This window comes from Pinus tabuliformis, chromosome 8 (genome assembly GCF_031772625.1).
Source record: "Pinus tabuliformis cultivar Carrire ecotype Pingquan chromosome 8, CPIR1, whole genome shotgun sequence".
Lineage (NCBI taxonomy): Eukaryota > Viridiplantae > Streptophyta > Pinopsida > Pinales > Pinaceae > Pinus > Pinus tabuliformis.
The window spans coordinates 1157151937-1157177063 of record NC_142294.1 but is presented as its reverse complement, the minus strand read 5'-3'; positions in this window follow the sequence as shown (position 1 = coordinate 1157177063).

Below are 25127 nucleotides of genomic sequence, written 5' to 3'. Positions count from 1 at the left end.
GTTCGACTTTAGCTTCATTATTCACATTTATGGATTGTGTTGATTGTACCTTGAGATCCATTGTCATTATTGGTGGTTTCTCTCGTTCATGTTAACGATTTACATCATTGACCGGTAATCAGTTGGTTTTCTATTATGTTCGACTTCGACACATCTATTCACATGTTAGAATTTGTACATCAATCAGGTTGAGACGGAGTGCAATACCTTGGATTATGTATGATAAAATCTAGGTTGGATGGAGTTATGAGTTATTCATGATTGTACACATGTTTCCTTTGGACGGATGACTACGACCATATTATGGGTCCATATTCATGATCCTTTCTATTAAGACGGTTACGACCATACTGAGGATCCATACACATGATCTCTTCTATTCGAATGGTTGCATCCATACTGTGGATTCATGTATTATTGGATGCATCTTCATGTGTCATTTGGCATGATCATCAGAGATGTCAGATATGTATATGTATATGTATATGTATATGTATATGTATATGTATATGCTTGATTTGCAGGTCTCCTGACAGTGTTGATCTTTTCCTTGCACTAACTTGTAAAGCATCTCGGCTATCACTCCCTGTTCTGCCTTCATGCTTTAGGGTGCATTTGTTACACAGTATTTTGTCACACCTCCTATTCACTTCCTATTCCACATCCTAAAGTGCCAAAACATTGACAATTGTGCAACATATCCATCATGATATATATACTAAAACCTCCCTGAAGAATCAAATGAAAACTTCCTTGAATCCACTCTGAAGATGGTTAAATAAAAACCTAAATTTTAGCATCAGTGTATTTTTCTACATTGTCTGCCCATGTTGATGGCAGGTTGCATAGTTCTACCCTAGCGCTTCCAGCGCGGGTTTTTATATGAAAACCCACGCTGAACCTCTTCTGACAGGTTTTCCCAAACTGGAGGAGAAGCTTCGTGCACTAGAACCTTCGAGAACAATGAGCTGGATATTGGTTTTTGTTGATATGTTTGAGCTCTCCTATTTGGACCTCTTGATCTTATCATCATGGGATTTCCCCTTGAGATGTGGACCTTCCTCCCTCTTTTGTGGATCCCTAACTCCCTCTTTCTTCCTATAAGTTCACTCCCTTCCATCCCCAAATGGTTGGTCATTGATTATTGCATCCCAATGTTGAGATTATGCTTACATGCTACCCATTCTAGCTTGGAGAAGGAGTTCTTGAAGAGTATTTTCTTGGACTTGGACATCCACCAAAAGGAGGTCTCCAACATCAAGGCATAGGTTGTATGCTTCCCTCTCTAGACCATTAATATATACATCGGATGTTCACTTTCCATAATTATGTAAATTTTTATGCTTTTAGCTTAATACTCCTTGATTTATTAAGTAGTTTATGTTTGATGTATGCCATGTATGCTCTTGTATCTTGCATAGTTCTTTGATCTTCCTTGAAGGTACTCAGATGTGAAGAACAAGTAAGGAGCAAGGCCTGAAACGAAAGAATCAAAGCCATCTCCAAAGGATTGAGCGATTAGCATCAGAGCGAGGTAGGTTTCTCCTTCTCTCTACATTTGTTAAACGTAAACTATGAAAGTGTATGTTAGTTTGTTTGGTTTGTTGCTAGACCCACTCATTGGGCTAAAGGGATCGCCTCTGTCCGGAGAGGGGATTTACCTTCATAATAGTAAAACAACGAGGAAGTAACCCCCCCCCCCCATCCGTCTTCAGGAGTTTTCCTATTTGTTATACCCATTCTTGGAATATAACTAATTTTTAACTATTTCCCTCTTTCTTGACTAGAAGAATTCCAATTTTCGGATAAGCCCTCCTTTTCATAATTCAAGACAGTTATTTTATTTTTATTTTTTTTCAGTTTTTTCATTTAACAATTCCACTATCGTGTCTGTTCAAATTAATTATTTAAAAATCCTTTTTTTCCCTTCCCTTTTCTCTCCATCGCTTCCACTCCCTTTCTCCCACAACCGTTGATCCTGCACTTAGACGAAGCATATTCCATGGATATTCACCCCGCAACAATCCTAGTCATCCATTAAATTAAAAAAAAATCAACACATCCCCATCCACCTAAAGTTGAAATATATACGCCTATTGACGAATTACAAAACTTGAAGAAATGTTTGCACCCCAAGATATAGACTTAATAGATTGGGTGTTTATATACACACACCACATGTCCCATTAATTTTGAGAAACAAACGAAATGTTTTAATTATATTAAAAAATTATTTTCATTTATTTTATATAATATATACATAGTTGATATTGAAATATTTTACAAAAACACACACACACAATTATTTTTATTATTAAGATTAAGCATTGAAGTAATTATAAAGCGCATATTAATGGAATAAGAATCTCTCTCTCTCTCTCTCTCTCTCTCTCTCTCTCTATATATATATATATAGAGAGAGAGAGAGAGAGAGATGTTGAAATATTCATATTGAAATGTCAACATAGATCGATGTTAATCTCATATCTATCAAGTTCCAAGAGGATCAAATCTCTTAATGTTACAAAATATTTTTTGAAGTTTTCCACTCAACACCTCACAAGATTCGATCCCTCTAAGTCCTTAGGAGATCCTGAGTAACATGAATATATGTTGGTATAATATAAAATTTAATTATAATGATGGTTAAGGTTATATAAATTTTTAATTATAATGATTATTAATGTTATATAAAAAAATTTATAATTTTTTAATATAATGATAATTAATATAATTTATGAATTCATTATCTTGGAGAGATCTTGGCTCCATGATTACATTAAAAGTAAAAAATTAAATTAGATTAATAATTATTAATGTTGGTTGGATAATTAAATTAAAAGTTAAAAAAAAATAGAGAGGTCAAATTATTTAAAATAAAATTAAAATTGAAAAAATATAACAAACTATTGTTTATAAATATTGTTATTGGATTTCATTGACGATGTGTAAAATAGGGTGTTCAACTATGATGTCCTTGGGTTACCAAACATCTCATGCAAACTATATATATATATATATATATATATATATATTAGTATTGATGCTTATCAACATTTACTAGCCATTTAAATTATATGGGTTCACTAGTTTTTATAAAATTTTTAATATGTAAGAAGTCATGGAAAAAAATTAATTATTGTCAAATAAAATTTAAGAGTTATTATTCAACATAACTTAAAATGTAAAAAAAAAAAGAGAACAAGTTAAAGACCAGGTGGAATTTAGGAGTTAACATAAATTGTGAACCACTTTGTTCCACTTATGATCATTGTAAAGGAGTGTTGCAATGATAAAACCAATTCTTTGTGTTGTTTTATTGAATTTAGAAAAAGCTTTGGCATAGTCTTTAGGACTAACCTTTGGAATAAGTTAGAAAATTTAAAATTCCTTTTTAAATTGAGAGGAGTTGTGAGAAAGTTGTAAAAACATGTTATTGTCAAATTAAGTACACTAAGGGATGGTTGGCAAATGTTAATATATATATATATATATATATATATATATATATATATATATATATATGAATTAACCTTTGGAATAAGTTGGAAGATTTAAAATTTCCTTTTAAATTAAGAGTTGTTGTGAGAAAGTTGTAAAAAAATGTTAATGTCAAATTAAGTACACTAAGGGATGGTTGGGAAATGTATATATATATATATATATATATATATCTATTGTAAAAGCTAGAAATTCCTCAATGAGCATGGCTATGACTAGGTACTTCATGTACTAGAACAAGATAAACAACATGAAAGGCATTTCTAATATTGTTTTAGTCTCATATCAAAACCATGAGTGGCTATGGTGACATAAAGATGCCAAGATTTAATTAAATAATTAGGGAATAAAGGAAGAGACCACTTTGCATAATACATAATAATGAGAATACTAAAAATATTATTACATCTAAATTTGATGAGAAATTATGGTACCATAAATAATTGAAGATTAAAATAAAATTAAGACACCATAAAGAGGCGATGACTCTAATCTAAAACATTAAAAATATCTCTTTATTTGGATTAATATAAAAAAGAAAATCAACATTGTTAAAAAAAGAACAAACTCTCACAAGCTTCATAAGGAAAGAATTTATCATTTTTATAAAAAAAATGGAGATGAAAAACACTTTCTCTTAAAATCACAATTTCAAAATAATAATTTAGAAATGATTCTCTTAAAAAAAATTAAACACAAAAATAAAATTATAAAACAAATCAAATTGCTTCTTACATTTTTCTCAAAATAAAAAAACCAACCTAATTACATAAAATATTAACTATTATTATCATCATTATTAATTATTAAAAAAAATTGTACACGCTTATATTAAATAAATCTATTAATATTTGAATTCACACTTTTTATTTTAAATATTTTATTTCAATTAAATAAATTTTGGAATAAAATAATATTTAATAATTATTTTTATAACATAAAGAAAATGTATATATTTGTTTTTTCTTATATAAAGTAAAATTGTAGTTGAATATAGTATTTTAGTTTTATGTACAGAGATAAACTAGACTAGATACTTGATAGGATATACTCTCTACCAAGTCTTAGTGAAGATGGAGTTTGTGAACATCTAAAGTATTTTAAGTGATGTTATTTGTTTAAATAGCAATGTTGAATCGATTTTTATTTATAAATAAAACTATAATAATAAATTAATTTATATTTATAAATAATTATTAACAATAATTTTTTTATTAATTAATTATTATTTAAAAATTATAATTTTATTAAATTAATAATTAATTAAACAAAACGAGTGCGCCAAAGCTTAATCGCGAGAGAATATTCTAACAACCATGCAAGGAAATCGGTATACGTCCCTTATGTAATGTAAAGAAATTGGACCGTTTGCGAGTTGATATCACTTTTATTATGTCGCTGAGGGTTCCATGTTGAAGTTTCTCTTTCTAGGAATTTAGTAAAACACAAAACAAAATATGCACTATGTTTACATTATATTTTATATCAACTTTTTTCTGTCTGCATTAGAATATTTATTGAGATAATTTTGGTTTATTAAATATATTAAATTATGATATGTTTTGTTTTCGTATATATAATTTGGGTAAGTTTAATGGTTAAGAGCATGTGTTTCTTTCTAATAAGTTATAGCTTCAAAACTAGAGCAGGTAGAGTATGTATGTCTTTTAGACCTAGCAGTCAAATTGTTGCGCGGAGGTGTGTCCCTTGTCCCATAAACAAGGGGGTCTCATACACCAATTTGGTGAACTAGGGGGTCTCATACACCAATTTGGTGTCTAGCTTGGCTGTGACCTTAAAATTGGATAATAATAATAATATGGATAAATCATTTTGAAAAGTTAAACGTTTTGGTTTGGCATATATTAGAAATGTATTTGAAAAGGATTTGAATTTGGACCATTTATATCACAACGTTATGTGAATTATATGCATTACAAATTCTTAATTTATTTTGTAGTGTAGGATTATGATTATGTGTAAATCTAAAATTTAGATATTGTACTTTGAAATATATTAATTTAAACTTAGTCTTTGTTTACATTTATTTGGTATTTTGGTATATTATTATTGATTTATTGTATCCAAGAAGAGGACATATTGTAATTCAACATGAGGGAGATGCTTACTCTGTGTGTATAATATTGACATGATGTGTATGTTTATAATAGTATCATGACTTGACATTAATACAATATAATATTTAAAATAAAATAATTCAAAAAAGAAGACCACAAACACACTAATGTAGATCCATCTTAATCGGGATATTTTAAGAACCAAGTGATTCACATCTCACTTTTTTTTATCTCTCTCTATGCTTAATAAATACGGAGTTCAAACAAATCTACTTTACTTTGGTATTAAAGTATATCTATTTTAGTTTTTGTCATATAAGAAATAAGGCATATGTGTAACTTTAAAATTTCCATCACTTGAACTATAATCTATATATCAAGATAATAACATATTATTATTAACAAAAATATGATTTAAAAATGAGAATTGAGTGGTGTATTTATACACCACTCAAGTATGATGTCCTCTTAAAGGGGGCTATGGGCCCATGTAGGTAGGGTGTATTCCTTGGGAAGGTTATTGAGTCTACATATCAAAATTGACTAGACCAACTTTAACTATAACCTAGTATTATAACAAATGAATGCCTTAACCCTAATAAATACCTAGCTAAATGCATTAATGACACACTATGATTGTGGCCAAATATGAATATTACACCATTTTCAACATTATTAACTATGAGTTTCAACATTTTTAGAGAAACTTGAGGAAGATGAAGTAAATCTAGAAGTGTCTTATAGTTAATATTGTAAAATTTAAAATCAATGCACCTTATCCAATCCTCATCTTAAAAGCAAGGATTCATCCTATTGATAATAAGGCCAAGACTAGGAATATAATGTCCAATAATAAGTTCATTAACATCACATTTAAATGAAGAATAAGAGCATTCCTAACATTTCCTTGATTCCAATAAAAGTCACGAGGATTAAAAGAGTGTATCAAAAGCATGTTAATTATTTTATAAACAATTAGAGGTCAAAGGGGCATTCCACTTTGCAAAATATAGATATAATTAAAACATTGTCATAACTAAATTTAGATAGTAACAATGATGCAATAAAGAAATAGAGAATAAATGAGAGCTCATGTATGATAACAATATCAATGATCCATAGTTAAAATATCAAATGTATTTTACTATTATAGGTAACTTAATAAAATCAACATTGCTAGAATTAGAATGAACTCTCATCATCTTCATTGTGACATTGGGCGTTGGAAAAGATCTAAAACATAGTGGGGATAAATAAATATATATTCATTTTTATATTAAGAAAGTGGAATATGAATGATGAGAGAAGGAACGATGTAAAACGATTTTTTCCCCTAGCCATTGTTGTTTTCTTACAGTATCATTCGAGAATTGTGTATGAATTATCTTTCCACTATATTAAATTGCAAGTTGTGAATGTCATCCTAATTGTAAGTTTCAAATAGGAGATCATCCACAATGGATTTCTTATGAGTGGGAGACTTGTTCTGTGTGGAGGATTTTTTTATAGATGGATTAATTAGTGTTAATATTTTCCTAAAAGTAGAAACTTCCAAATTTTTAGTTAGTTCACTAAAGCTAAGAAATAGGAAATAAGTTATGACTAGGATATCCATAAAATAACTAGAGGTCATCCCTCAACTAGAACTTTTATTTCTCAAACTAACAAGAGAATCCCTTATATTCCTAATAAAGCATGCTTTGATTGGAAATTTTATAAGCCTTTGGCCCAACAACTATGAAACCATGGGTAGTAGAAAATTAGTCACCCAAGATTCATGGTCTACTATATTATTTTGCTTCTAATTGAGGTTACTCCATGTTCCTCTTTCTTAGTAAGAAGTATTTCAACTTGATATTTGATTTCAGGCATTATTTCAAGGAATATAAGAGAATGTCTTTATTCCCTTAGACTTCTGTAATTGTCAATCTAGAAGAGGAGATTATACCTAGTATTAGGTTGGCTAGCTCATATCCCTTTACTATTTTGTGATGAAAGATATCTTAAGGAAATTGAGAATAAGTTGGGAAAAGTATATATAAATCAAATCCAAAATAAAATATGTTCTCTTATGCATATATGTGTGTGGAGGTGGACCTAGAGAAAGGACTCATAAAGGTTGTACAAATTAATATAATAGGTGGAGACATTAGTAAGCCCTAGATTATGAGAAGCTCCATTTTATATCAAAAATTCAAAAATATGAAACCCTTCAACATAACCCTTAAATAAATATAGTGTTTAGTTCAACTCCTAGTAAGCACATAAATCGTCAACAAGCAAAATCATCCTAAGAGAATCCATCCAATCAAGAAATAACATGCTTGAAGTTTTTGAAATCCTAGAATATTGAGAGAAGGAAATCATAAGGGAAGAGGGATTCTTGAAGCATCCCATCTCCATCTCAATCAATATTGAAGGTAGTGGGGATTCATCCAAGGCCCAAGTGGATCCAAAGACAATGTATGAACATAAGATGAGAGAATATAGAAGATGAAGGAAGTGAATCAGATGAGAAGTAGATGAATAAGTGAAAGTTGAGGATGAAGCAAGGGAAGAAAAAGAGAAAGAAGGAAAGGAATAGGAAGTAAAAGAGGAAGAAGAGGAATATGAAAAGGAAGAGGAAGAACAAATTGAGAAAGTGCAAGGAAATGATATAGATTATCTTGTTGTTCTAAGGCCACATGATTATTCCCTTGCCTCCTCCCACAAGGGGAAGGAAATCAAGTCAATATTAGTGAGAAAATGAGGTAAAATTAAATATTCACTTGGACCCATAGCTATCCCAAGGTTCTCCCCTACTTAAGGTGGGGGGGTAATTACCCACAATTAATAATTATATGTTATTTTGCATTATTTATGCAAACAATTTGTAAGAAGTTATTTTTGTACTCAAGAATTAGAAATATCTATAAAAATATTTGCTAGACTCTCTCCTCCCCACTCTTTGTCAAAATTGCAATTTGTGGTTTTTCCTCTTTAAAATTTGTATTAACAAGTTGTTCAATGTGGCAAAAACCTTTTCCTAATATAGACTCTAACTCTTTCAATTTTTAGAAAAGAAAAAAGAAAGTAGAATTTCTCTTTGACTTGCTTTCATATATCCACATTAGGCTCCAAATTCACATTTTTTGTAGAACTTTTGATCTTTACAGCAGCCTTGTTAATTTATGAAAAAAAAAAGATATAGAAAAGTTCATCTCCAACTTTTCAATCATAAATGTAGAAATTCCTTGTAGATTCAAACTGTAGATTGTAATATGCTAAAACAATTGACTTGAATCTACTCTACTCATCAACTGAAACAATAAATGATCGATGAAATCACGAAGCATATAAGAGAAATAATTCAATCACACATATCACAATGATTTTTTGGGGAAAGACACAATTAAAAACCCCTGCTATCTGTATATTGCATTAATAAAAAAATATAAGAAAATTACAATGCTTTTCTCAAGCCTGAGAAATCCTTGCACTATCTTTATCTATCTCACTTCTTCCCAAACAAGCTCAAGCCAATACTTATCCAATTTTGTTTCCTGCCAAACTCCTATTTCCTTGCATTTTTCCCTTGGAAATTAGCCCATATTTAATTGAGAAATTCCAAAAATATGAATTGTGAAATCCTCATAGGCCTTCCCCTAATTACATGCACCACCTGTACAATTCAGATGATTATACAACTAATAGTACACTATCCTTGAACTCCAATATCAACCGGGACTTTCTCTGATTTGACATGCATGAGTTAATTATAAGTGAGTCTTCAGTTTACTGATCACTGCAGGTTACCACCCACTACCGCAAGTTACACCCCACTATAGTAAATTACACCCCACTGTAATAAGTCACACCCCACTACAGTAAGTTACACCCCACTACAGTAAGTCACAAACCACTACTACAGGTTACACCCCACTGTTGTAGGTTACACCTCACTATTGGATATCCCACTAATTCCTTCATTAGTTGGAATTAGTTTAATTGAATTTAACTCAGTTGGACTAAATTAAATAATTACAACTCAAAATAAACTCAACTAGTGCTCTTGATTGTATGAGACACCCTACATGACTTTAGTTAGACCCTCAACTCGAATTAACTGAGCTAACTACGTCAAATGAACTTAGTTAACTATTACAAGTTATCATGAGATGTGGAATTACAATTTAATTCCTAATTTAATTCAAGGAAAAATTAAATTAGGGTTTTCTTGTTGCATTTTAAACACTCCTTCTCAACAAGAAAGGGATTATATGCTACCCCGATCCTACCTATGTGAAACTCAACTTTGCATCTTGACAATTCCTTTGTCAAAATATATGCATCTTGCTCCTCTATAGGAATATACTCCAGCAACATGACTCTCCTCTGCACACAATCTCATAGATGGTGATACCAGATGTTGATATTCTTGGACTGGTCACGAAAAAATGGTTTCTCAGATAATCCAATAAGGATATTCCTCATCAAGATAGCTTCACACGTTGCTTGGCTGGATGCCATGTACTTTTCTTCTGTTGAACTAAGTGTAACTAATCTTTGCTTCCTATTGTACCAAAAAACTGTTTTTGACCCAATACTGAAGATTCCCCCTGATGTGCTCTTCCTGTCGGATGGACTTCCTAACCAATTTTCATATGTGAAGCCTTGACGCTTCACTCCCTCTGTTTGTTTGTACCAAAGACCAAATTGAGTATTGCCTCTAAGGTATCTCAACACATGTTTAGCTTCCTTCCAATAAAGTTTGGTTGGATTAACTATGGCTTGATTAAGTTGGTTAACAACAAAACACATGTACGATCGTGTGTTCACCAAATACATAAGTGAACCCATAAGTTATCTATAAATAGTATCCTCCACTACTTCACCTAAAGTAACATCTTCCTTCCTCCAATTACCTACTAGAAGGCTCCATGGGTTTGTTGCTCTCCATGTGGAACTTCTTTAGTATCTCATTGGGTTACTTTCCCTGAGAGACAAACAGTTCCCCATCTCCTTGCCATACTTCCATACCAAGAAAGTAACGCATGAGGCCCAGGTCCTTCATCTCGAATTCTCTTACAAGATCCTCTTTGCAATATTTTGTCATCTTCTCATCACTTGTTAGAATCAAATCATCGACATATAATACTATAATCAACAATTTACCTTCAACCACAATATGGTAAAGTTTCGCATCTGCTTCACTTTTGGTGAATCCCAACCCAGTGAAATAGTTGTCAATCTTGGTGTACTAAGCATAGGGTGCTTATTTTAGTCCATACAATTCTCACTTGATTCTACACACATGTGACTTTCTGTTGAAGGTCTCAAATCCTTCTGGCTGCTCAATATACACATCTTCCTCAATCATACCGTTGAGGAATGTTGTCTTCACATCCATCTGATGCATCTTCCATCCCATGTGCATTAATAGTGATAGAATAGATCTGATTGAATATTACCTTACTATTGTAGCAAAGGTCTCATCATAATCAATTCCCTCCACTTGAGAGAATCCACTAGCCACAAATATAGCCTTGTGTTTCTCCACACTACCGCTTGTTGCTTTCTTTACCTTGTAAATCAATATGGAACTCACCACTTACTTGTCTGTTGGTCTTGGAACGCCTTCCTGAACATTGTTTGTAATAATGGAGTCAAACTCCTCAACCATGGAATCAACCCATACCATTTGTTGCACTGATTCCTCGAATGAGGATAGCTCAACCTCTACACTCTCACTCATCGAAGCCATGTATCCAATGTATCGATATCATGACCTCTTTTGTTTGTTTTGTGATGTCGGTGCTCCCAAAATCTCTCTAGTATCATGCATCAATATGTCAGACTCTCTGGTGTGCTTCCTTCCATCTCTGGAAGTCTCTGCATGAGTGGGTTCTTCCACTCTCTTCTCCTCTTCATGTGGCTACTCCACATCATCTTGAGGTTCCTCCTTTGGAGCTAAAAGCTCCTCATCTACATGTAACTAAAGCTCCCTCTCAAGGGGACACCTCATGGCCTTCTCTTCATCGAACTTCACATCTCTACAAACCATTATCATCATGTTGGATGGAAGGTACACCTAATGGTTGTGAGGTGTATTAGTGTACCCCACAAATATGCCCAACTCAATTGTTGGCTTTAGCTTTTTCCGTGCATCCTTGGTAACATTATAGTAGACTGATGAACCAAAGATCCTAAAGTGTGCCACATCTGGTTTCTTATCTGAAAAATCTTCTTCTAGTGTACTCATCTCGATAATTTGATGAGGAATTATGTTATGAAAATAAGCAATTGTGTTGCATGCTTCGGCCCACAAATAAAACAGTAGGCCTTGAACATGTAACATGGCCCGTGTAGCTCCCGCGATACTTATGTTCTTTCTTCCAGCCACCCCATTCTGCTATGAATTAGGAGATTTTTGAGGTCTAAAATGAGCCTCCTAAGGAAATTATAAAATAATAGTTGAAATAATAAAATAAGATTAGATGACATCGTCAAATTTTAGAGGAAAAAAAGACAAAACTATTTTTTCAACTCATATTTTCAACTTATCTCAGTATGGATTTACTCAAATTTCAAGCAAAAACACTCATTGGATGCATAATTTTATTCTTCATCTGAGGAGTACCAATCTTGCATACTTTCAATGGACCCTACTACACGAAAAATCAAAATTACATGAAAAACGTTATTGTAATCACATGTTTTCATCTATTTCTCATTTTTTGTGTAGTAGGGTCCATAGAAAGTATGGAACATGGGTACTCCTTAGATGAGGAATTAAATTTTGCATCCAACAAGTACTCCCACTCGAAATTTGAGTAAAACCTTAGGGAGATAAGTTCAAAATACGAGTTGAAAAAAGTAGTTTTATTATTTTATTATTTTTTAATCTTTGTACTTTTTTACTCCAAAAATGGTGAATGATCCCCCATGGTTGATATCATCATCTTGAATCCTATTGGTTCTTATAAAGGTTATTTTGTTTGTACATTTTTCTTAGGAGGCCCATATTAGACCTCAAAAATCCCCTAATGGGGTTATGAGGTGCTATTAACTCCCATCAAATGCCTTTTGATGCACAAAAGTTATTGAATTCATTCGACACATATTCTCCACTGTTATCGCTTCTGAGAGCTTTAACTTTCATGCCAGTATCTTGCTTGACATGTGCTTTAAATTCACAAAATTTAGCGAACGCCTGGTCTTTCTTCTGCATGAAGAAAATCTAGCACTTACGAGAAAAATCATCAACAAATATTACATAATATATGTGCTTGGCCATGGAGGCTATCGAGAACGTTCCACACACATCTGAGTGAACACTATCAAGGATCACTTATGCTCGACTGTCTTTATCATGAAAGGAAAATTTGGTATACTTCCCTAATGTACACCCTTTACATGTGTCTCTCTGCTCTAGTGTACATTTGGGAAGTCCTGTATAAATCCGTTGTGTGATATTCAAAGCTCTGTGGTGAAAGTGACCTAATATTCTATGCCGCAACACACCAATGTCTCAGCTCTGCACCTTCTCTATTTTTGTGCTCAAAGCAACGCACTCTTCTACATCCAATATGTAGAGGTTCTTCATCCATGCCTAAATCTGCTTCACCTATCCTGAGGCTATGTGACGAAGGAAAGCCTTTCCCTTGCTAAATATCACATTGTAGCCACGATCTTCCAACATGGAAATTGAAACCAAATTCTTCTTCAAACCTGGAACATACATGACATATTTTAATGTGAGAAGAGAACCAAACTCCCTATGAAAGGTAACAATGCATATGTCGGTCGCACTATACCTCCCATCATCTCCTATCTTGATCTGCATCTGGGGTCCTTATCCTCCAATTCACTGAAGAAATATTTGTTTTCAGACATATGGAATGAGGCTCCATTATCCAGATACCATACACTACACATCATTGATGTCACCAAGTAAGTGATGAGGGTGAAATCCAACTCGAATTGTGAAGTGAGAGCTTCACCTGCCACTCCTCTTGATGGATTCCTACCGAAATTATTGTGCGGACACTTTGTGGCATAGTGTCTCAGCTTGTGACAGTGAACATTTAATCTTTGACAAGTCCTTCTTCTTGTCGCCCTTACTAGAATCCGATTTGGAATGGGATGAATTCCCCTTCCCTTTCTTCACCTTTCAAGCTAAGACATAGTTCTCCTCATCATCTTTCTTGGATGAGGATCCATCTCTGGTGTTTCGTCGAATCTCTTCTTGTACCAAGTCGGACCACAACCGCTCCCACTCTGGTAGGTTCTCCCTCCCATTAATTGAGTCCTAGTAGTTGTACCATCTCTTAGGAAGGCCTAGGAGTGATATGCTCATGATATCATCTTCAGCAACTGTAACATTGATACTTCCAAGCTCATCCTGACATTGGGTGAACTTGGTCAAGTACTTCGGTATAGTGTCACCCTTCTCCATCTTGATATTTTTGAGCTTATACTTCAGTGCCAAATTCATGTGGTCACTGTTGTTTTGAAACAAGTCTTTCAAGGCCTTCCACATTGCAAACAGAGTCTAATTACCATGGAGGTTCGAGACAATATGATCTCAAACTCCTTCTAGGATCATTCTTCTCACCTTTTCTACACACTTTCTCCACTATGTCATATCCTGAGCATTATCTAGCTTAAGAATATCTTTGACTATGAATTCCTTAAGCCCATTGTCTTCCAACACTACCTCCATCTTGTCATTCCAAGCAATATAATTTGAACTACCCTCAAGGGAATATTCAAGTCTCAATCTATAGAACGACATCCTACTGGCTTTGAATTATGATACTGCAAATTCAATTTCTCCTGCAAAAGACAAACTCATATTCTCCTCTTCTATAGTGATTTTAACTATGATACCATGTAGATTCAAACTATAGGTTGTAATATGCTAAAACAATTGACTTGAATCTACATTACTCATTAGTGGAAATAATAAATGAATGATGAAATCATGAAGCATATAAGAGAAATAATTCAATCACACACAACACAATTATTTTCAGGGGAAAGCCACAACTAAAAATCCTTGTAATCTGTATATTGCATTAATAAAAAATGATGAGAATATTACAATGTTTTTCTCAAGCCCGAGCAATATTTCCACTATCTCTATCTATCTCACTTCTTCCCAGACAAGCTCAACCAATACTTACTCAATTTTGTTTCATGTCAAGCTCCTATTTCCTTGCACTGTTCCCTTGGGAATTAGCCCATATTTAATTGGGAAATTCCAAAATTATGAATTGCGCAATCCTCATAGGCCTTCCTCTGATTGCATGAACCACATGTACAATTTAGATGATTATACAACTGATAGTACATTATCCCTGAACTCCAATCTCAACTTAGGTCTTTCTCTGATTTGACATGCATGGGTTAATTATGAGTGAATCTTCAGTTTACTGATCACTATAGGTTACACCCCACTACCGCAGGTTACACCCCACTACAGTAAGTCACACCCCACTACAGTAAGTCACACCCCACTACTGCAGGTTACACCCCATTGTTGCAGGTTACATCTCATTATTGGATCTCACACTAATTCCTCCATCAGTTGGAACTAGTTTAACTAACTTTAACTCAGTTCGACTAAATTATATAATTACAACTCAAAATAAACTCAACTAGTGCTCCTAATTGTAGGAAACACTTTACATGACTCTATTTAGACCCTTAACTTTAATTAACTAAGCTAATTAAGTCAAATTAACTTAGTTAACTATTACAAGTTGTCATGAGATGTGGAATTACAATTTAATTCCTAATTTAATTCAACAACAAATTCAATTAGGATTTTCTTGTTGCATTTTCAACAATAAAAACTAATGTTATACTAAATAAAGTAATTTCATATCAATTTTCTTAATTTCTAAGAAACCAAAGTGATCTTAAAGAATGATAATCCTCATTAAAAGAAGAAACATATTAAATATTTTAAACTTAAAAGATATAAATATGAAATATATATTATATTATAATATCGTATTCAAAGAATATTTTCTTTTGGTTTATGGATGTTAACTCCATCTCAAGCTAATAATTATTTATCCTTGTCACTATTTTGTGTGCCTTTTTCGGTACGAGGAAAAAAAAATCCTATAATATTATTATTGAAAACAAAATTACAACTTTAGATGCTCAAGGTGTTCCAAATGGCAAGGGCCAAATCTAGTTTGTGCACATGATGGAGTTGAATAGAGCACTACATTTGCATCCATATTCATGGATTGATCTAGGTGGATATTGGTGGCCACCTGCCAAGTCCACCTGGACCCCCACCATTGTTTCTCTCAGCATTTTCAGTTTCCTTAATTGTAGCACAACTTACTATTTTTAGTAGTTTTTCCGGTCCTGAACTTCCGGAGCCGTTTTGAGGCCCTAAACGACGTTTTTTGGGAAATCTGGGGGCAACATGGGTCCTTCCCAAAGTGGTAGTGCTCGGATAGATATTTCTAACGAGCTATTGTACGCATCAAACGGAGATCGTATGCCAAAGTTATGACCCCGGGAAGTTGATGTACCAATTTACCCAAACGGGGCCCATAGTTTGGCATTTCATCTTCTAGGGTTAGGTTTTGGAATTTTAAGGGTTTTCCATTATTTCTCAACAATAAATAGGCTTTCGAGCCTCATTGTAACACAGTTCAGAGGCATGTAGCCACCACACATTTCTTCTCAAAGATAAGCTACCATCGCCCTAGCTGGTTTATTTCCATTACTGTTTGTAAGCATATTTTAGTATTTTACATTAATGAAATGAAGTATTATTTTCGCTGCATATATGTGTTTATGGTTATCTCCATAATTTGTTGCATTCTTGTTTAAGTCCAGATCAGTGGTATCAGAGCGGTTTGCTTTTTTCTTTGTTTTTCTTTGCATGTCCCCAACGAGGTCAGGATATAAGGAGTTAGGGCTTGAACTGGTCGAACCTTTGCCAGACCAGCCTCGCAAATCTCGATGGCCTCCCATGGCGGATAAGAAGAAAGACGAGGGGGCAGGAGATCCTATCAAAATCTTGCTTGAAGAAGCCCTCAAGCAACAACGGAATGTGATGATGGATAGCTTTCAGCGGCTACCCATAAGTGACGCATTGGCTTCCAGCTGCTACTCTGGAAATGCCACGCCCTTTAAGGTACAAGTTAATTTTGAAATCCCAATATTCAAGGGTCAGATAGACGCAAATGCCGTAGATAAATGGTTAAATCTGCTGAAGGGTTATTTTTCTATTCATGAATTTTCGAGTTGGGAAAAGATTGTTTTCACTCTTCTCAAAGCAGCCCCGCACGTCAAGGACTGGTGGGAAACCTACTGCGAGCAGAAGGATGAAAATATCAGCTCACTATTTTGAGCCGCACCCACCTAGAATTCATTCTGGGATGCCATCAAGGAGTAGTACTACCTTGTCGGAAGCTATGTGGATGAATACATAAAGTGGACCACGCTGTGGCAAGGAAGGGACCAGGACGTGCCGGAGTTCACCAATATTTTCCATACCCTTCACACAAAGTTGGGTATCAAGGATTCCGAACAGCATTAGATACTCAAATACCACAGTTTCCTGTACAAGTACATCCAGGAAGAAATATAATTCCTGAACATCTCCTTGCTTGGCATAGCATCACGATATGTCGTCAAGGTCGAGCAGAAGTTTAAACAAAAGAAGCGAGACTTTGGATCTGTGAATCCGAAGCAAGGGAAAGGTGCCCCTAAACCACAGAACAAAGGACAAAGCCAAGGTGGGGCAGCCCAAGACAACCCGCCAAAGCTGCAAGCAAAGAACAGCGCCGCGAAGCCGAAAAAAGACACGGGAAAATGGTGTGAGTTCCATAAGAGCTCCACTCACAACACAAGTGAGTGTCGGGCCAAGCAGTCACTAGTGGCTGAGCTAAAGGTTTCAGAATCAGATGCATGTTCCGACTCTGAGTCAGAACCCGACAAGGGGAATGACAAAGGGAAGCAGATCATTGATGTGGATCCCAATGCCACTGTTGCTACTGCCAAGATCCAGAAAAATGAACCCAAAGATCCAGAGGAGGAGGAGCGTCTCTTCCACTCCCAGATGTGGGTAAAGGGCTCCCCGCTACAGTTCATTGTCGATAGCGGGAGCCAAAAGAACCTCATTTTGGTAGAGGTCATGAAGTGGTTGGGCTTATCGACCACAGCACATCCACAACCGTACACCATCAGGTGGCTTCACCAAGGACGGGATCTTCGCATGAGCTAGCAGTGTCACCTTCCATACAAAATCAAGCCCTTCACGGATGAGGTATTGTGTGACATTGCTCCCCTTGAAGTTTGTGATGTATTATTAGGACAACCATACTTGTGGAAGCGACATGCTGTGTATGAATCAAGGCCCCGTGCTGTTATTATTACAATGGGAAATAAGTTGTACAGGATACTAGAGGTAGCACCGCTTATTGCCATCTCTTTGATTACTACAAAACAATGCAGTAAGCTCATTTTCAAAACTGGGAAATTTGCTTTCCTGATGATACACCCTCAAGGAAAGAAGAAGACGGTGGCCACGGCCTCCAGACAGGGCCCCTTCGCACGACAACTACAGATGGACAAGGTCGTGGAGGAGTATGAGGACATCTTCACCTCCCCCATAGGGGTTCCACTGCACTGTCAGGTCAAGCACTCCATCGATCTAACCCCAGGTGCGCCGCTACCGAATGGACCAATTTATCGGCGCTCTGTTTTGGAGAACGATGAAATCAAGAGGCAGATTCAAGAGCTGTTGTAGAAAGGTCACATCCGTCCGAGTTCATCGCCTTGTGGGAGCCCGATCCTGTTGGTACAGAAGAAGGATGGGACTTGGAGACTCTGCATTGACTTTCGGGCGCTAAACAAGATCACTATTCGTAATAAGTACCCGATCCCGCAGATTGATGACCTCCTGGACCAGCTAAAGGGGGAAAAATATTTCAGCAAGATCGATCTGAAGTCAGGATATCACCAGGTACCAATCGAACCCTCTAATGTGTGGAAGACTGCCTTCAAAGCCAAGGAGGGCCTTTTCGAATGGTTGGTTATGCATTTTGGATTGACGAATGATCCTGCAACCTTCATGAGGCTAATGGATGACATCTTGCAGCCATTCACCAACTCACTTGCAGTGGTATACTTGGATGACATTCTGATCTTCAGCCAGAGTTAGGAAGAGCACCTCCACCACATCTGACAGGTTCTCCAAACACTGCGGCAACACAAGCTATGTGCCAATTTAGAGAAATGCACTTTTGGCATGACCCAGGTTCAGTATCTAGGATACATTATTGATGAATAGGGGGTGCATGTGGATCCAGCCAAGATCCAAGTCATTCAGGATTGGCCATTTCCAACCACTCTAACAGAGCTCCGCAACTTTCTAGGTCTTTCCAACTTCTACTGCATGTTCGTGTTGGGGTTTTCTCATATCACTTGGCCCTTGAGTCAAGTCACCAAGGGAGGAGCGAAAGCAAAATTCTTTTGGTCTGAATCTCAACAAAAGGCATTCATAGAGTTGAAAGATCACCTCTGCATGGCACCAGTGCTCACGTTACCAGATTTACAACAACCATTTGAGGTCGAGACAGATGCCTCTGACTATGCTATTAGAGCAGTCCTTACTCAACACGGGCATCTAGTGGCATATCACAGTGAAACACTTTCAGACACAGTTCGGAAGTATCCCACTTATGATAAAGAGATGTATTCCATTGTGCAGGCCTGCCAACAATGGAGCATTACATTTTGGGGAAGGAAACGGTCATCCACATAGACCACCAACCCCTGTAGTTCATACAGACCCAAGGGAAATTGGAGAATGATCACCATCAAAAGTGGTCTACATACCTGCAACAGTTCCATTTTAATATCAAGTATAAGAAGGGTAGCACCAATAATATTGTAGATTGCCTCAGTCAACCACCGATCATGGCGTTAACCGTCGTGCTCAACTCTTGTGGGCACAAGACTTCTGATTGGACACTTCTCTACAAAAGTGACCCAAAATTCGGCCACACATATTAGACACTCTTGGAGGGTCAGAATGTTCCAGATTTTCACCTCCATGATGCCTTGTTATGCCACCTGGGTCACCTTTGTGTTCCTTCAAGCAAGCGTGCCAAGATGATTTGGGAAGCACACTACAGTCGGGCTGCTGGGCATTTCGGGGTCGAGAAAATGGTAGCAATACTGCAAAAGTATTTCTATTGGCCAAATCTTCGACAGGATGTCGGGAAGTACATCAGATCATGTAATGCCTGTGTCATTGCCAAACCAACCATCAAGAAGCAAGGCCTCTATACCCCGCTACCTACCCCTAGTCAACCTTGGGAATCCATCTCCATGGATTACATGTCAGGCCTTCCTTCCACTAAGCATGGAAATGACTGTGTTTTTGTGGTCGTCGACAGGTTCTCAAAGATGGCCATTATGGTGGCCTACAAGAAGAATATCACAGCAGAGGCCACTGCTAAACTCTTCTTTGAACGAGTGTGGGTGCACTTTGGGATCCCACAGTCTATCATATCAAATCGAGACAATCGGTTCCTCAGTACATTTTGGTCCAGTCTCTGGTCAATGCTGGACACCAAACTCACTAAGTCCACAGCCTTCCATCCTCAAACTGATGGCCAGACAGAGGTTGTCAATAGGATGACTGTACACATTCTACGCATGTATAACTCAAAGCATCCACGTACATGGGACGAGAGGCTCTCCTATGTTCAACACAGATACAACTGATCTCTTCACAGCTCGACTAGCCACAACCCTTTTCAGGTGGGCTTGGGATTCCAACCACTATGCCCCATTGATGTGGCCATGCCACTTGCAGCTACTCACATAGATTCAGCTCATGTCCAGTCTGAAACAGACAAGGCAACCAACTTCATTGAGCACATCCAACATATTCACCAGTAGGTCCATGACATTTTGGAGAAATCAAATGCCAAGTACAAGCAGCGACATGATCAACATCGGGTGCCACACAAGTTTCAGGTGGGCGACAAAGTCTGGTTGCATTTGCAAAAGGAACGCCTTACTGGAGCCTATTGGAAACTGAGACCAATCAGCTATGGTCCTTACACCATTACTAAGGCTATGGGAGACAATGCGTTTGAGCTCAACATTCCTCCATTCCTTAGCCTGCACCCAATGTTCAATGTGGACCGCCTTCGGCCATACTTTCCACCATTGCTAGACACATCCGACATTGTAGAACAACTCACACCCACAGAATTAAATCTAGATTGCATGGAACAAGCTGCAATTGATTAGATCATGGACACATAGATCAAGAACACTCGTCAACAGAATATCCAACTGTATAGAGTTGTCAAAGTAGGCCAACTCCTTCACCAGGGACCAAGTTCAACAAAAGTTTCCTCATCTCATGGAGGAACTCAACGCAATGGGGACCATTGCTTCCTAAGGGGGGAGGAATGATCCAGGTGGATATTGGTGGCCACCTGCCAAGTCCAACTGGGCCCCCACCATTGTTTCTCTCAGCATTTTAAGTTTCCTTAATTGTAGCACAACTTACTATTTTTAGCAATTTTTAGGTCTTGAACTTCCAAAGCCGTTTTGAGGCCATAAATGAAATTTTTTGGGAAATCTAGGGGCAACATGGGTCCATGGACCCATGTTGCCCTTCCCAAAGTGGTAGTGCTCGGATAGATATTTCTAACGAGCTATTGTACGCGTCAAACGGAGATCATATGCCAAAGTTACGACCCCGGGAAGTTGATGTACCAATTTACCCAAACGGGGCCCATAGTTTGGCGTTTCATCTTCTAGGGTTAGGTTTTGGAATGTTAAGGGTTTTCCATTGTTTCTCAACAATAAATAGGCCTTTGAGCCTCATTGTAACACAGTTCAGAGGCATGTAGCCACCACACATCTCTTCTCAGAGATAAGCTACCATCGCCCTAGCTGGTTTATTTCCATTACTGTTTGTAAGCATATTTCAGTATTTTACATTAATGAAATGAAGTATTATTTCCACTGCATATATGTGTTTATGGTTATCTCTGTAATTTGTTGTGTTCCTGTTTAAGTCCGGATCATGGATAGTGATCAATGGTTTTTTAGTTATAAAGGTGTCATCAACTAAAATTTTAATACCCTACAAACATGTGAATGTATGAACTTCAAAAGGTCTTTCTATTTTTTGTTGCAGGAGTCATTATGCTAGTTGGAGCTAAGAATCATGAAAAACATCTAATTTGATGACTTCTTTATTTATTTGAATTTTTAAACTCCATGATCCAATGCCAGTCCATCTTTTGAGAGTTGACCAATATCCTCATTTTTTGTCCCTAAACATATGATCATAAGTGATGTGAGAAGAAAGAATTAATATGATGATTATTTTGGAGCAAAGGATAGCCAAAGTAGTTTTGCAAAAATTGAGGGTCCTCCACCCAATTAAAATCCAATAGAGATTTTCCATAAGTGGGAATGTGTGTGATACCCTACTCCTAAGAAAGATGTAATAAAATTCTAATTTCTATAAGTTTAGAAAAATTGTTTGTAGCTAACCAAAGGCCAACAAAGAAGGGGATTGTGTTGAGGCTAAAAGGAAAATGATCCTCAAGGCCCTCCATGGGAAGGGTCACCTTATATTATACCATCAAAAAATACCTAGGGATTATCTCTTTAGATCTAAATGTTTTTCCAAGTTGACAAAGCCAATTTGAGAGAGTGGGTCAAAGGGAATTCGATATGGCCAGGATGTGAATGGAAATTTTTGGAGAGGGTTCCATAATTTTAAAATAGTATGGTTCCAGGCAATATATACAACATAGGTGAGAGTGAGAGGTGTTATACAACATTTCCCACACTTTCATGGAGATGCATTTATTAGCTTTGTCATCATGTCCCTTTCCTCATTGTAAACTTATTTACCCTAAATAACTCTTTAAAAAACAAGTTTTGAGTTCACATACACATTTATTACTCTGGCATTAAACATAGCCATGTGACTCTTTCAAAATAAAAGAATGTAAATATGACAGTACCCAAAAGTAGAAAGTATATGCATTTAAAATGCACTAAAAAAAATTAAGTGTGCACATAATAGCACATTTTGGGGTGGGGTTTATGGGTTTAATTGAAATCCATCTTCTATATCTCGTACCAAAATCTCCTTAACCACTTTTTGAGAGTATAAATGCATAGTAGGGGTGGAGGAGGAGCTCATTGAGAGTATAAATTCATACCAAGGGTGGAGGAGGAGATCATTTATGTTTTAATTTAGCAACCTTATACTAGAAAAATTCACTCCCTGATTCCTACTCTATATTCCAATGAGGAAACACTTATTTCCTAATTTATGACCTTGAGATGAGCCCTTTATCTCTCTTTTAGTTTGGAAGAAGAATATTCTTGGAGGATATCTTCATTGGCCAAGGGTGGAGGGTCCCATAGGATGGTTGTAGGTGGTCTCTACAACAGGTTCTTGATGCATTCCACACATCGAGTTGTTGTTCATTCTCTAATAAGAATCTCATTTTTTCTCCATTTCAATTTTTATTTCATATAGTTTATGTTTGTATGTTTATTTTAGGATTTACCTAACTTTATGCTTTCAGGTCTTCATTAAGTATATTGAATCACATCTCTTGTTGGTTGTGTGAAGTGCGTTTCAAGATGAGGATCATAAGACAAAGTTTAAGCAAAGGGATATGCATAAACTTCATTTATCTTGGTATTTTCACCAACTCTTAAGTAGTAATTTCTAAATTTTCTTGATTGCTTGGGCTATGGATTCAAGTTCCTATTGCCACTCTATTATGGCTCTAACACTAGCAATAGGGAAGAAATTCCCACAAACAAAATTGGTGATTCCACTAGGGAAGAACTTGTTTAAGTTTCTCTCTTAGGGTTAGTTGGTGGTTCTACAATAATGTAGGCTATATTTCATATTTTTCCTAGTCAATTATGGTCAAATTCAAACTTGTATATAGTTTGGTCCCTTTAGCCTTTTGGTATTTTATTTGAATTTTTTCTTTGGAAAATTCAATATGAACTTTTCTTTAGAAATAGTCACATAGATACATTATGGGGGCTTCACTCAATTAATCTATGACACATCACGTGCATTCATGGAATACTAAAAAATACCCCTAATTTGACTATATATTGTAAACTACCTCTAAAAATCACATTACTTAACCCCCTACCAATATGAACCCAATACACCTTCCAAATTTCAGAAACCCCTACTTTATACCATTTTTTCATTACCATTTTTTATACCCCTTTATATTTTTCCATTAAATTTGAGCTCCATTTATTATACCCACCAATATAAAAACCTGTTACCCCCTATATATCCCCCAATATATAATGCCATTTTTCCCTCATTATATTTCCCTCAATATGAAGACATGTGGTATGGTATTGCTCCCCTAATGAATCCCTCGTGATATACATTAGTTTTTTCAGTGATTGTTGCATCGAAAACAACGGTGTATCTATCCTAAGGGTGAAGTTATTTTCATCTTATTCATTGTCCAAGGCTTTTTTGAAAAAAAAAATTGGAGATATTTATCTAGTTGTTGGCTATGTATTGATATAGTGTGTTGGTGTTGTAAGAGTCTTTGTGAATTTTATTTGTACTTTGTGCAAGAAATCTTCCTTTCCTTCTAGGGTTTGGATCTTTTGGACCTATAGAGGGTTGATCATGTGAAAGGGTTTATTTATTTGTTTGTTAGTGGCACTTTTCTCATTATTGAAGTACATGAAGTCTATAATGTTCTTTTGTGGGATTTCCCTTCTAGTATTCACTTCTCTTATCTTTTGAAAATGTGGTTGGGAAAGGAAATTTGGTCTTGTTTGTGCATTAGGATTGCATGGTAATTTTTGCATATTGGTATTTTTTCTTGTTGTATAAATTTCTTTCTTTTCTTTTTTTTCCATCGATTTATACTTGAAAAGAAAAAAAAAAAATTTAGTAGACATTTGTTCCAATTGCATCTTGTTTGCAATAGTAGTTTTTCTTGCACTATTTGTGTCTCACTTGCAATTTAATCAATCAATCCATTTTAAATCCACTATTCTCTTTAAACTCCATGCAATTCCAACAAATAGACATATTGGATTTCATAAAACATATGGATGGATCAAATGTTCATTTTTCTAGGAAGGAACAAAGAAGGATATCCACACTTTTATGGTTTAATATAATCTTTGTTAACACAACAAGGGAGTAGTGAAACTTCAAGAGCACTACATTCTCTCCCTGATAAAGAGTGCAACTAGGGGCTAATTCCCCTTCCTAGAATATTTTTATGATATATATATATATATATATATATATATATATATATATATATACCATTCATTGAAAATAGCTCATACTCACATAAATAACATATTTACCAAATGTTACCACCCATCGTCATTTAAGCAAGTATTTGCGTAAAAGATGGGTTAAGGAAAACAATGTAAATCTTCGAGGAATTGGCGCTTGATATGAATGGTTTTGGGTGGAAAATGTGAGTCTTTGGCACATATGAGCAAGCAATAGTTGCATTC